Below are 15,416 nucleotides of genomic sequence, written 5' to 3'. Positions count from 1 at the left end.
TAAATATCACAACCTCGTGCTTCTGCCTTTGGCTTGAAGGTGAAGGTTAGGGTTGCTAGCAGGCTTCTCAAGCTCCTTTTATGTGAGGTGCCCTCCCCAGACCTCCTGTTTTCATGGCTCCTGCATTCACCCCAATGCACTGCGCTGCATCAGCCCTTCACACCTGGAACCTGCAGGGACTCAACCTATCTGATTAACTCAGAGGAGCTGAGCAAAGCCCAGCTGTGCCTGCTGCAGACAAATAAAAGCAAGGAGAGCCGATCTATGAGGATTTTCCCTGGCTGGGAGCTGACAGGTTATGAGGTTTTAGACTCTATTCAAATTTCCACTTTTGTAAATGATTTTGATGCTCCGCTCCAGACTGACTCCAGGGGTATTTATGTCGGATTAGCAGTGGATTGCCTGCTTTTCCTCATGCAGTAGAAGAGGGCCCAGCAGATGTAAACTCCCCTTGAATGGCGGCCTATTAAACATTGGAGCAAAATGGCTCGTTTGCTATATAAAACTCATTATAAATAAGCACAGGTTATAAATCAGCACTGTGGTGAAATGCAGCAGAAACAGGGAGCCTGCACCCACGGGTGAGCATTGGAGGAAATGAAGACCATTCTGAATGGGTGACAGTAGCAAAACAGAAATAGAATAGCCCTATATAGCTATTCATACCATTTGATGTATTAAAATTAACACCAGGTACTTCAGCTTTGTTACTAGGGTGACAGAGAAAGCTGCAACAGCCTCAGTTGTGGTTCCATAGAAAGCCAGGGAGGTGGTGACTGTTAAAATAGAGCTCACTAATTACACAGCTGATTTTGGTTCAGTAGATGTTCTTAATGCTCAAGCCAGGTTAGTATCAATGCAGACTAAAAGGCTTGAGGCCTTCAGGTGTACCTAATTTTGTGCAAAAGAGCCAATTTCCTGCTGTTTTTTAGGACCCAGTAGTTGGTAACCAGGCTTTCCCAACAGCAGAGCTGAAGTTCTGTAGGATGGAGGGTTTGCATCTGCAGGTTAGTGGTCACTTTACTGTTTGTTTGTTGTCTGGATAGCAAAGCTCTTGGTTACTGCTCAGATGGCCTCTGTGCTGGGCCAACATGAGGTTAATGAGTGCTGGAGCTCACTCTGGTTACCTTTGGGCATCACTTGTTATTCATGTACACCAATGGGAATGTTATCTCTGTGAGAAACTGGGTTACAAGCTTGATCATCTCTTGCTAATGGTGCTATAAAGCATGAGAGCATCAGCTTTCTCCTGCTGCTGAGAAGGATGAGGCATTGAAGGAATTAGAAGGCTTCAGGGCTTGTGTATTGGCATTGAAGGATCATAGCTGCCCTCTTCTCAAAGGAAGGGGTTATCAGCCTTCCTGAAACCTTCCTGATGAAAGTCAACTGAAAATCTCCCCGGTGGTGGTATTGGGGTGTCTGTTTTAAGCCTTTTTGGGTGCTATCTGGATAACTTCCATTGCCTGGGTGTTTTTTTCCCCACCATTTTCAAGCTGCAATGGTGCTCATCCATTGGTGGTGACCTCAGAGGATGGAATTTCCATATTCAACCACAGGCAGGAGCTACTGGAAATGTCATCCCTCTGAAGATTCCAGCCCTGCTTTGCTGTTATCTGTGGTTTGGATAAATCCATGTGGCTGGATCCTCACTTGGGCTACACCAGCCCTGTTCCACTAAGAGCAGGGGGCCATACAGAAGTGCTGGATTGGGGTGGTGTATTGCTGGATCCTAGCCTTGTTGTTACCTTAATCCAGAGAATCTCTAACTCGAATTTCAGGCTCTCACCTCTTTGATCTCTTTCTCGCTCCCATGTGTTGTTGTGATTAATGGCAGGCTATTTGAAAAATGCTGTGGTGTCTGATTAATGCAGTCAGAGGGGGGTGCAGGGTTCCTTATTTCCTCCCATTGCAGACCTGCAGAGTGACTGGGGAAGAGTTTGTTTTCCACTTGGCTTTGCCAGAGCTTCCGAATGCCTGGGGAGAGGAAAGGGTCAAATTCTGCTGTGTTAAAAGGAATATTTTAATCAATTAACAAAAGAAATCTAAAGAAAAGAAACAAAAGTACGTGTGGCATCCAAATTCAGCACATGAAGACTCTGTTTTATAAAGAAATATATATAATGTTACCTGTCTGGGGGATGAGATGGATGTTGGGATGTGTGTAGTTAGATAGCAAACCTCACACTTGTAGGGGTGCTCTCCTCTGTTGAATCAGATGTTGGTGGGGGCAGGAGCACGAAGCAGTGCTCATGATTGGTATGGAAAACATCTTTGCAGCCTGATATATATGGAGTTAGGCTGTGCTGATGTATTTATTCTTACTTGTAAAGCAAAGCACCACAAGAAGAGGGTGAGGATGTCAGACAGCTGTGCTAGACATCTCAGTGCTGCATCTCCAGGCTCAATGGGTTACATTCTTCTTTCTCTTCAATTTAAGCAAATAGGAGCTGGAGCCTTAAGGTATATTAAAGAGTGATAGGGATCTTGGCTGATAACAGTGTAAGGAAGCCATTAGCTTAACCTTCACAATGGACAGGATCTGATAACAGGGCTGGGTGGGGGGAAAGGAAGAATTGAGCCCTGGTGTCCACCTCTCATCAGCTGGGGGATGAGCCTCAGCCTGCAGGGACTGTGCTAGGGAAGGAATCTGTAGAAGATGATGTCTGGGGCCTTCACCTTGAAGCCAGGGGATTATTGTACCTGCTGTGGTCTTTGAACTTGCCAGCACGAGTGTCATAAAGAAACAGGCTTGAACTGAGATGTTGCATCTGCTCTGGGTGGTGGTGCAGTGGATGCTGGTGTGTGGGGTGGCATTAAGGAGCCTAAATCTCTCCCACTGGCTGCTTCTTGTGTCTATCTGATATGGCAGGAGGGGAAAACTGATTTCTGCTTGTGAAGCTGAAGCATTTATGCTCTCATGCTCTTGTTTCAGTTCAGCCTCTGCTTTAGGTAGAAGCTGCAGAGGCCAGTGGGGTCTGTGCCAGGTCCCAATGAGAAGTCTAAACACTGAGAAATATTTACATTGCTAAATAACTTCTGTGTTAATATAGCATTACAGAAAGGTGGTGCCTTCCTGAAACTGCTGCGAGAGACAAAACAAGTGGGGTGAATGGATATATCATGTTATAGTACACATTGGTGGCGTTGTGCGTTACTTGATAGCGTTACATCAAGATAATGTTGTGTGTGAGAATAACCTGATGGAGGTCTGCTTTATACTGGGAGCAGCGGGCCAGCAGGCTGCTATGGGTAAGGGGAAAGAATGGGTTTGGGGTGCTTTGCCATTGAAAGTGATGCTGCAAGGAGAGGGTGCAGTGCAGGAGGGATCCCATAGAGAGTATCAGGAAGGTGGGGGAGAGGGGGGGAAGGTATAAAAGCAAACAGTGTCTGCAAGGAAGCCCTGGAGGACAAGGATGGGAACAGAGTTGGGCAACGCAACAAATGGATCATTTTTCATCACGATCTCATAACTGCTGTCTTGTTCCCAGTCTGCTCTTGTGACAGACTGTGCAATACCCACTGGGGACACTTCTGGGACGTGATGCTGAGAGCCAGAATGTCGTTCTGGGGAGAGATGTTAGGCAAACCGGAGCCATGGAGTCAAGTCTGGATCCAAAGTACATTATGTTTAAAAAAAATAATAATAATAATAAAAAAATCCTTTTATTTTGGCTCCAGAAACCCAGAGCCAGGAATGTAAATTGGCTTAACAGAAGTATGTTAATTTTGGTGCCAGAGTTTTCTTCACTATCGTCTCTGTCTGGCACCTAAACAGCAGGTGCTTCCCAAGGCTGTGTGCAGGCAGCAGCAGTGCTGAGTGCTCCCAGGGCTGTAGGGTGCAGGTTAGGATGCTCCTCAGCAGAAGGATGGATGCCATCCTCCTTTAGGCACCAGGTTGGTACCTCGGTCATAGTGATGTTCAGGTGCTCAGCTCATAGTGAGCAGGAGTTGAGTGAAGCAGACAAACCTCCTTATGTACTTGGGTTTGTGGCAGGAAAAAGGGCAGATGTCAGAGTAGTTTGGTGCATCAACCATAGCCAAGGGAAGGGCAAGAGGATCTCAGTGCTGATATGAGTTTATGATGATAAGAATCTTAGCATCTTGACTGTCTATCTGTGTCAGATTTGATGGGTGGGGGGAGGGATGGGATGAATAGGATTCACCCAAGGTCAAATCACTCAATACTCCAAGCTGCCCCCAGGCTTTGCAAGGTGGAAAAGGACTTTCTCTCTGATTCCAAAGGATTCCTTTCTCCTGCCCTGTCCTGAATTAGAGCCGAGTGTCAACTGTTTCTATGATGGGATGAGGATCTGTCCTCCCCCCTGTGCTTCCAGGGTCATATTTGATAGCAGCCTCCTGTGGGAAGATTGAACAAAATTCCTTGCTGGAAGATATAAAGCAGAAACAATTAAACAACCTCCTGGTGGTTCAGCAGAACCTGATTGCTAATCAGGCTCTGACCTTGCTGCTCTAACACAGGCTGATTGTTTCAATTAACTCAAGGTGACGGTAATTGACAGTATTTTAAGGGAAAGGCTGGTCTGTGTATGCTGAAGATGTCCCTGCAAGTATCTTTGCAAATAAAGCTGTAAAAGGGAAGCTTAAACAGGAGGAAGGTGTCTTGCATCCAACATCATCCAACCTGTGCACTGCAGAACTCTGCAAGGGTTGCTCTGCTTTTGCATCCCCAAACCTGCAATTCCTCAGCCCTGGAGCTGCTCTGCATTCCCACTTGAGCTCATCCTCCATCTCTTGGTGCAAGTTCTGCTGTGGGTGCTTGGCTTATGGGGAAACAGGCAAACCCACCTGCTGCTCAAGGTGAAACAGTGCTCTCCTTTGGAACTGGTAACGTGAGATGTGGTGGAAAGGAATGGTGATATAACGTTGGAAGAATGTTTCTTTTAGCTGGGAGCAATATTTCCTGTGCTTTGTTTTGCTTTAAGCAGACGCAGCCCCAAGTGATGGCTTTTAATGTGACGCGGAGCAGCGTGGAGAATTGGGGTGATTAAAAAAAGCAGGATGTAGCTTGGCAGGGATGGGGCAATGGGGTTTGCAAGGAGATGGGTGAAGTGCTCTAGTGTTTGGCTGGAGGGATTTGCAAGGGTTGTTGGTTACCCATGATGTGAACTACATGATCCTTGAGGTCCCTTCCAACCCGGGTCATTCTGTGATTCTGTGATGTGCATGTGGATGAGTGTGGAGCTTCTTGGTGCTGGTGGGAAGCAGGATGGAACCACCTCCCTCCAAACAGAATCCTTAAGGTTGGGAAAGATGGGGAGGCTGCGTGCAGAGTAGGTGCAAAGTCAGGAGCTGAAAAACATGCAAGGAAGAGGTTGAAAGGGGACTGTGCATGGAGACAGAGGGGCTGGTGATTAACCCACAGGGGGGACAGAGTAAGAGAAGGCCATTTGCTGCCCTATCCCTTGCACTTTCCCCTCTGCTCTGCAGCATTCCCCTCCAGCACTGAGCTCTTTGGGATCGTATCCTCCCCTGCACCAGACAGAGTCCTCCCCCGGGGGTTGGGCGCCAGGCTGGTGGCAGGGGGGCTCAGACAGGCTGCTGCTGAGTGACAGCCTGGCCCCCAGCCAGCAGGACCCATAGAAACGAGGTGCCAGCTTAATTGATCTGCCCTGCTCCTTGCTCCTTTTTGCAGTGCTGTTATTCCTCTGTCTTAAAACATGGGTACATGACGTGGATGTGTCGCGGAGGGATGTTGCTGGAGGACAACATTTCAGCTCTGGGAACTTAATAGCAGGCTGCTCCCAGTAAGCCTGGCTATAATAATTAGCCTGTCGGCCCTATGAGTGTGCTGTGCCTGACCGCTCGCCTTCCTGTGATGAGTGACCAGCTGATTCTGATCAGTGCTGACAGCCCATGGAGATGCTGCTTTTAGCCCTGGTTTTAGGGCAAGGCAACATCCATTCCCCTGACATTTTGTGTCCCTCCGTTCCCCCACCCCACTTCTATTTTAATTACTAGGCAATTCTCAATGGAAAAAGAAAAAGAAAACTGAGCTATTTTCCTGGCAGACCCAAAACTATCCATTCCATCACTGCAAAAACCTCTGCAAGGGTGAATGGATGGGGCCCTAGGCAGCCTGATCGGGTAGTTGGCAATGCTGTGATGATCTTAAGGTCCCTTCCAATTGAAGCCATTCTATGAGAAAGGCTTGGAGAGCTGCTCCCAGTGCCGTTGGTTGGAGGGATGCTCATCAAAGGTCAGAAGGTGGATCAGAGCTGCATGTGGGGCTGCCAGAAGCAGAAGGATGGATGTCAGTGCCCCTCTTTGTAGGAAGGTGTTTTCTTTCCCTCCAAGTGCACGTTGATTTTCTTGCTGTCGCCAGCTTGTGTCCTTTTCTAACTTTGATCTTTGGATCAAAGAGCAGAGAGGTGTGGGAGGTGGTGGGGATGGGCAGAGGTGGGGGGCAAGTTGGTCACGGAATATTGGATTTCCCAACAAACAGCACTGAGGGAGGGGGGGTGGGTTGTAGCAATAGGGAAAGCAGCTTCTGAAGGTTCTAAAGGGGGATGTGTTCAGTTCCTTCAGTCCTACTGGATGAAAGTGTCATGGAGAACACGGGTGGTGAGGAGATGGTGATGTGCTGAGCTGGGCTCCAGCAGGTGTGTGTTGTTCCCTGGAGTTCAGCCCTAACCAGGATCACTGTTCCCATTTCCAGACTTCTTAGAACTTATTAGGTAGACCAGCTTAATGATGGTGTCTCATAGAGAGAAACCAAGCCGGGTGGATGCAAAAGAAAACAGGTTTTCTTTTTTAGTAATGTTGTTTGTTTCTTCACTGTCTCTGCTAAAGACAGCGCCTTTCCAAGCCTGACTTGCAGGCGCAGAGCCAGGACATATCATGAATTACAATAATAATTTTCACTAGGAGGGTTGGCTCCCTCCAGATTGCGTGGATCCCTCCCTGGTAAATAGCTTTAATACCCCTCAGGCGCCAAATCACTTGACCTAGGTTAGCCTGTGAACTGGGATGCTTTCTACTCGGCTGAGTGGTCCGGAGCCGGGATTTTTCCTCCCATTCTCTAGCTGTCAATCCAGGTAATAGTCAAAGCCTTATCTGAAATGCATTAGACTTTCAGCGAATTGTCTGGGCTCCGGGCCCTGGGTGCTGAAGGCACTCGTGCGTGTGATGTGTACGAAGAGGCGAGACAGTAGCTTTTAACACCCCTTGCCTCATCTCTTTTCTTGGCTGGGGTTCAGCAAATTTCCTCAGTCTGCCAGCAAAGAAGCACATGCCTCTGGGTTCAAGTATGTAGGCAGTGGTAACTGATCGGCGACGCTTCTCCGAAGGACTCGGCACCAAGTTTTGAGGCTATTTTGCCTAATATAGGAAAGTTATTTCAGAGGTGTGGATGGCTTGAAAAGCAAAGGGGGGGGAAGGAGAGGGGTATGGTAGTCTGAGAGTGAGGGTTTGGAGAGATGTTTGGGGTCTGAGGAAGTTGAATTTGGAAATGTTCTCAGCTGGGGAATGGATATGAGTGGCCAATGCTGTACTTTTAAGAGCATAACATTCAAGCTGAAAGCACAGGTTTCTTTCCAGTGGAACCATGGAATGGGCACATTAACAGCTTTCCCCCATGGCAATCTGCAGTACCGTATTAGTCCTATCCAAATGGAAGGTATGACCAAAATAACTTGTCTTGCAAGTGAGCAAGCCTATAAACACCCAGGAGGATGGTATCCATGGGGGCCTGCAGATCAGTGTGGCACCCTTATGGAGGCCCACTTCTGTTGGATCTTCCCTAACTCTGCTTCCCCAAGGCTGCTTCTCAGCCTTCTTGGTTTCTCCAAAGGATGAGGATGCTCAGCAGCTCCCAAGGCTCCCACCAGATCAATCCCAAAAGCACAAGCAACAGCAGAGCGTGTTCCTCATCTCTTGCAGCAAGAGGATGACTCAACACTCATGGCTTGTTTCTTCCTTGGCCTCTTTGCTGATGGGAGAGGAAGCCAGTGATGAGGGTGGTATTTTGGCACCCTTGTGGAAGCTGGTTAATGGAAGGACTGCTCAGCACCCCGCTGCCAGGCAGCCCTTGAACAAACAGGAGTGAATTCAAGAACCTCCCACTGCTCTGTGCTGGAGGGAGCAGACATCTAATTCTACTGAAGGCTCTGAGATGCAAGGTCTGTCATTTTCTACATGTTTTTGCTTGATGTCTAGCAAAATGGGCTGAGTATCATACAAATAATGTTATTAGTGGGTCAGCCCTGATGACTAGGAAGCCGTGATTCACAGATATGGAACAATTGTAGCTGGCAAAAGGGAATGAAATGGGGAGGAAGGAAAACACATCAGAATGTCAATGCAGCAGGATCAGAGCCAGTTCAATATATGTGGTCGGGGCAGCGAATTCCTAATTTGCAATGGCATACAGAGGAACTTCATAGGAATTTCGAGGTTTGTCACTTGAATCTCATTACAGTCTTCTGGAAAGTGCTATAAAGAAGCTGTCAACATTGTTATATTACCTAAACCAAGAACTGAAGGAGCATATAGGAAGAGCTGACATCTTCCCAGCACCTTCTGCTCTGACTTCCATCACCCAGCTAGAACCCATGGAGCTCTTGCAGTCTAACTGCTATGTGGGCAGCATGAAGACCTTGCTGGTGGTATCCCACAGGTACAGGCACCATCCTGGGTGAAGACTTAGTGCTTTTTGTCCTGCCATTGAAATGGACCTGATGTATTAGCAATGAGGTGCTTAGCTTGAGCCTGAGATAAACATAGCCCTTAGCCTGGGTCAGGCTGGAAAGTCACAGCTCAGGAGGGTTTGTGTGGCTGGAACTTCTCTGCAGCAGATGCTATGGGGCTGGGGATGAGATCCAGTTTGCCTTTCCCTTTTCCCCTTCCTCTGTTTTGTTTTGTTTTTCCTTTTGGATTCTAATGATCCCCATTGGAGGTTATTAACCGCTTTGCTGTAATCCTGTTGGAATGTCTCTGCCTTCAGAGCTACTCAGCAATGAGACCTGGGACAAATCACTGCTTTACTCAAGAGCTCGAGGTATCCAGTATTGGGAACTGCACTGAGGAGGCTGCAGGCAGCTGCGATGCTTCTGAGGCAGTTTGTAAGCAGGTGGTGATGTATGAAGTATGGTCAGTACTGCCTACAGGGTGGGCTTTGGCATCTTAAGTTGAAGTCTTTTGCAGAAAGGTTCTCAGGAATGGACCCAAAGGGTCCCAAAGTTGTGATGGGAGAACCCACATCCTTGATGTGAGCTGAAGATTTGCTGCCAGCAAACCTTCCTTGCACTAAAGGATCTGGAGTGCCATGTGTGAGCTTTGCAGCAGGTTTACTTATTGCTTTCACAGCCGCCTTGGCAGTGGTGGGGTGATAGTGCTTTAGCACATGACTAACCTGTCTTTCCTCCAGTTTTTACCCCTGTTCCCTGCATCAAAGACTCCCTGAAAGGAGCAGATGAGCAGTCTGCAGACACTGAATAAGCAGAGGGCTTGGTTCTGACTTTTGAAAGGAGAAACCTTTGTGGTAACATTGCTTGGAGAGCTGCTATGTGAGGCTGGCCAGCCTTTTAAGGTTGGGGAAAGAGGGGAGAAAACAGGAAAGTCGAAGTTTCACAATGTCTGTGCTGAAAGAAATGAGAGCCCAGGTCAGCAAGTCCAAGCCCATGACTGGAAATGCAGAAGCAGGGCTAATTTATGGTTTGCTAGATGATCCTTATGGAATTCCAGGAGTGAGAAGCCATTCACTGACCCCTTCAGATACAACTTCTTGTCCTTAAACTCAGCCAGGAAGGAAGTCGGAGCCCTTCAGCTGACAGTGATCTTACATGGGGGCCGAGGCTGAGCTCCAGACCACAACCACATCCTGCATGTCCAGCCTGGGCAGGAACCATCATGTGCTCACCCACAGGCTGTGCTGGCAGCTGGTGAAGCCTCACCTGGGCTGGGAGCAGACACACAATGGCATGGGGATGGTGAAACCATGGCCTTGCACCTGGTAGAGATGCTCAGCAGACGCTTACCCTCTTAGTGCTGGTTCTGCCTGGAAAAGCCTAATATCTGGGTCTGTAGATGGTCAGCTCGGCACTTAAGACTTGCCTTGTTTTTGACTGGGATGTTTTTCTGGCCCATTGTTTGAATGGGTAGGGTGAGGGGAAGCATGGAGCTGTGTCTTCCATTGATTTGGATGCCTTGTATTTTAACAGGTGTTGGGAAATGCTGATAGCTGTTCTTGTCAGGAGATGTTCAGGGAATGTCCATTCTGACTCTTCCTTCTTCTGCTCTACAGCAAAACCATGCATTTGGGGCCCTGACTGCAAGGCTGGGTTCTGCCCTTGCTTGACTAGAGCCATCTTCCATGCATGCTTCATTTTGGGTGTATTTAGGACAGTTCTAGTATATACATGGAGAGGAGCAAAACACTCTCCTTTTCTTTCACAGCCTCTTCTTTCTTTGGAATCCTGTTGCTGCTGCCCCTTGCTGCAAGACAGGGAGACCTCAAAGGCATGGGTGAGAGCACAGCTCTCGCTCAGACTGCAAATCTTCCAAAGGATTAGGGTTTTACTTCAAATAGAGGAATGTAAATGTGTCTGGCTCCATAGTGGCTGGAAATTTCTCGTTGGAGCCAATGTTGGGCCATACTTGGCGGTGACAAGACGTTTGTTTGCCCACCCTGGTTGGACTGCAGCTCTCGGGCTGGAAAATGTTAAAATGGGCTGTGCGTGCTTTTAGTGTCATAAAGTGGAGCCGGGAGGGGGAGGGCTTAGCAGGAGGAGCTGGATATAGGTGATTATTCTGCAGTGCTCGCAGTTGTGTGCATTAGGGATGGCAAGATGGGGAAGGAGCTGGGTTCGTTTAGTCTGACTGCAGGGCTGCAAGCTTGAGCTCATCTATTTTTTTCCCCCCTCTTTTTGCCTTTATCACTGTTTCCTGGCATTTTGTCTGCTTGCAGATTCATGAAGGTATTTGGGAGGCTAAATCCCACTGAGGCCAGTGGGGATTTGGCATTTAAATGCCTTTGTGGTTTCACTGCATTAACACAGCGCTCTTGGGAAGGAAGGGAAGTGGTATAAAGGACCCTGCGTGTCTCCTTGATCATCATACAGGAGACCAAACCTGCCAAGGAGGATTTGGATTTTCCAAGTGTCCTCCAGTGTCTCCACAGGGTGTGATTTGCTGCTGCTCTCTCACAGTAAGATCACAGCTCTATGTGAAAGCAGCTGGTTCGTTTTGTGCTTACCTGCAGGACAAGTCTCCAATAGAAATACTGACCTTGTCTGCAGGAACCTGAGGGCAGAGATGCACAGCATGCTTGGATCACTTGATGCCAGCAATAACCAAAAGCCATTTTTATCCGAAGCTCTGTCCTGAAATCTAATGTTATATCAAAGTCGTGGCAGTTGTGAAACAAGCTGGGCTTTAGCTCAAAGCAGTAGAATAGAAAGAAGGACATGAGATAAGCAGGGCTGGAATTAACGCTTAGAGCAAGTAATAGTGGGGCTTCCAAGCATGGAATGTCTCTGATGTTTTGAAGACTAATAAAATATTGACAGAATGAGTGTGCTCAGTGATAGGATCCAGCCTTCCCCCTGCTGTGGGAGGGGGACATCATGGCACATGCAGAGGACTGGGAGTAAATGGGGCAGGTTATACCTTCATCTCTGAGCACCTGGTTGACTTCAGGCATGCTGCTTTGCTTTTCCTCCTATTGAGGACTCCTGGGTATGATGGGAAGAATAACAGTGCCTTCTTCAAACTGTGACTCAGTCTGTTGTGTAGATGAAAAGCTTTTGATCTCTATGAAGGACTCGCTGCTCGTGGTAGGTGATGGGAAGCCTGAGAGGGCCAAGGGATATTTGCCTTTGATCAGCAGAGTTTGTGTTATCCCATTCTGGCAAGTTTTTCCTTGGAACTAGACATACCTTTTAAGTCGGTTGGAAATAAGATGTTATGTGTCCCTGTGGCTTCCAGATTCAAGTCATCAGTGTTAATTTACAGCCCTGAGAGCTTTCGTGTTCCATCATCCACTCAGTGATGTGCAATGGGAGATGCAAGTAACCATGCCAGTTCCTTAAAGCATCCTCTGTGGTGGATGAATTTATCAGAAATACCTGTATGCAGCTGATAAAGGGGAGATATGAAAGTTAAAATGCCAGACTATGTGAGACAAATACACTGAACTGAGTGGATGAGATGGATCTGAGGTGCTGAAGGAAACTGTGGGAAATTATTGGTTAAGGACTTCAAGAGGGGATAGATCTATAATCAAATTAGCTAAATAAGCCCTTTATCTTTAATGGGTCTTGGAGCAGACCTTCCAAAGAGCCTGTGATCAACAAGACTGTAGATATCGATAGGCAACTGGCTGGTTTTTGCCCTTTGCCTCCTTAAAGCTGTTTGAAGAATGAGATGGAATGATACTCTATGAAACGAGATCTATCTTTCATGCTGACAAGTGCTCATCTCCTCAAAGCCATAGTTTCAATGGGTATACAGTTGGTGTCAGGTCTTCTTGAACGTGCCTACTGTCCCATTCTCTTCCCAGAACCTTTCCCCTAAACTCCCAGCAAACACCGAAGCACCTTTCACTCCTGACCCTCGCTGTCCTTCCCCAAGAAATACGCTCAGCCTGAGGTTTTGACAGGATCAGAGCTTCAGCCCTCGATGGCAGTTTGTATTTACATAAGTGGAACGCTAATATTTACTTAAGATTATACTTTATTTTTCATGGCTGGAGGGAAGATTATGCTGCGTGCTTTTTACATTTCAGAGGTGGGGTGGCAGGAGTGGTCCCACGGCTTACATGGAGTGGACCAGAGGCTGTTCTGCTCTGCATTAAGTATGGAAATTAGAGCAGATGGCTGATTGGGACCAGAAACAAAGTAGTCCAGAAGCAGTGGAAATACACGCTGCTGTGATTTCTTGGGTAAAACAGCACAAATCAGCTAAGCAGGGCTGTGTACAGCCATGGAGAATCTGTGCTGCTCCATGTGGTTGTATCTGAGCACTTATGTTTGATAACAACATATGCTATTTATTATCTATTGACATAGTGATAATGCATTATAGTAACATAGCAAAATGAGCTGGACTTCAGGGCCTTGTGACTTGTAGCATGTGGGTCTTGTTTCTTTTCCTCTGCTTGCCCTGAGATTGGGCATCATGTTTGCTGGCACAGAGGGCAGCAGGAGGCCGGTCCTTGCTTGCAAATCAAAGCAATATGCTTCTCCCAGGCCTGTGGTAAAGGAAGAGCTGGTAAAGCAAGGGCTGGCCCTTGCACTTCCACCAGCCCTGTAGGCCTGACCCGTTGGCATGCCCCAGCCTTGTATGTGGGTGTTAAACTGCAGGCTCAAACCACCGGCACAAGGAAATAGGTTGGCAGCAGGAGAAAAGAGAGGCAGGGAGGCTGTCCTTTGAGCAGTGAGGGTGCTGAGCCATGTGCAGGATTCTCCTTCCCACGCAATGGCATTTCCCACCAGGTTGGTTAAGCGGTGCCTGAAAGTGGCTGGGGGAGAAGCAAGGAGTGGGAAAGCCCAGGCTGCTGTGTTCCTCTGGAGACCACACAGGCGCTGTATTTACGAAGCCAAGAAAGAAAAACGAAGTTGTCTTTCTTTCTTTTTTTTTTTTTTTATTAAAAAATAAAATACCTGAATAACAGAACTGTGTGGTCTGGCAGCGCCTCTCTACCCTTCGCTTAACTGACTGGAGAAACAAACACAACCTCCTCCAATTTTTATCGCTTTGCTCGTCATGTTTCTCTCCCGTTTCAGCTCTTGAGAGAAATCCTTGGAGGAAAGCCTCAGAAGAAGCAGTGCTTTGTGACTGGAGGCTCAATCATTGGCAACATATGGTTTCAATGGGTTCCTCCAGTGTCTTCCCTCTCCCTGGGGCTTCAGTTTGCAGCATGGCTGCAGCAAGCAAACCTCCTTCTGGATGTTCCATAGAATCATAGCATAGTCTGTGTTCAAAAGGACCTCAAAGATCATCTAGTTTCAATCCTCCTGCCATGGGCAGGGTTGCCAACCACTAGAAAAGGCTTCCTGGAAATAGGGTGTTGTTTTAGAAGGTGTAGAGGGCACTCCCCAAACTTTGTCAGTGTCTGTGGTACAAATTGGCCTCAGGCAGAGCAATGAAAACTGCCTCTTCTTCCCTAGGCCTTCAGTAGTTTGTATGGTGAGAAATAAAAGGTTCTAGGCTTTGTGGTGGTTTTGGTCTTGCTTCCATTGGCTTCCCCAGATCCCATCAAGGCATTGGGTACTTGCAAGATTCATCCCAAGGCTCTATCAGAGCTTTGGAGGAATGGTCATTAATGTTTTATTGGCCTTGTGCAGATGTTGCAAGAGTGGTTTTAATTAACTTGGCTATCGAGCACCTGTCCAAAGCTTGTCTGGATGTGGAAGAGTGAGTTGGATAATTTGGGTAGGTCTGTGGTGTGCCAGCCAAGTTTTTGTTCAAAAAATGAGCTCTTTGGGCCAGCACTGGCACTCCTATAAAGGAAAGCTGGTCCCTTTGAGGTTCAGGTCTATCTGCTTTTATCGTTCTACAGACTCTTGGGTCCAACTCCATGGCATTCACTTACAGCTGCTTGATACTTCCCCAGCCACGTATCTGAACTCAAGAGAAGGGCAGTTCCTTTCCGGGAACATCTGCAGAGGAATGAGAGTGACTATGCTGTAAGGGTGTAGTGTGTGTAGAGCTTTGATATTGCTGATATTATATGAAGAAAAATCATCGATTTATGTTTGGTCTGAAAAACTGAGGAATTGAAGAACAAGTTAATGAATATTTGCTTCTCTTTCATTTTTTCTCGCCTTCCTGATCAGCTTGTGAGAGGCAGAGTTAGAAACTTGAATGCTTTAGATCTTGTGCTTTTGAGAACGTATTCTCTTGCTTGTCTGGCACTACAATTCCTTGTGTCCATTGAGCCAGATAGCAACATTGAGATGAAAAATCTGCTTGGGATGTCAGACCCCATTGGGGTGACAAGAGAAAAAGACAGAAAGTGAGTTGATCCTTTGGAGACTGCCTGAGGCCAGCAGCAGTTCCCAGCAAAACAAGATTAAGAGAGCAGAGAGATAGTGTCGTGTTTGGCCCATGGCTCTCAATTCCTAGAGTGCTGAAGTCAAACTGCCAGAAATCTGATAGTCTGGAATGCACAGAAAAATAAATATAGGTATTTCTTTTGTCTGGGGGTTAGTAGTCAGGTTGACAGGGCTACAAGCAGCTCAGTGCTTTGGGCGCGTTCAGGCTGTGATTGCTACCCTTATGAAATGGAATCTGTGGGTCATCCAGAAAGGATGAGAGTGATGTAGCTTGTGCCTTTATGTTTGAAAGCCTTTGATTTGGTTTATATTCAAAGATCCCAAGTATAGAAAAATGTCACACGTTCCTAAAGCTCTGTTCACAGCAAAGAAATGCTCAGTGCAAGGAGAAAGTATTGCTTT

The sequence above is a fragment of the Coturnix japonica genome, chromosome 9 (assembly GCF_054131305.1).
Source record: "Coturnix japonica strain WE chromosome 9, WE-NBRP24, whole genome shotgun sequence".
NCBI classification, from domain to species: domain Eukaryota; kingdom Metazoa; phylum Chordata; class Aves; order Galliformes; family Phasianidae; genus Coturnix; species Coturnix japonica.
The sequence above is the reverse complement of the archived record's forward strand: the minus strand, read 5'-3'. Positions refer to the sequence as shown.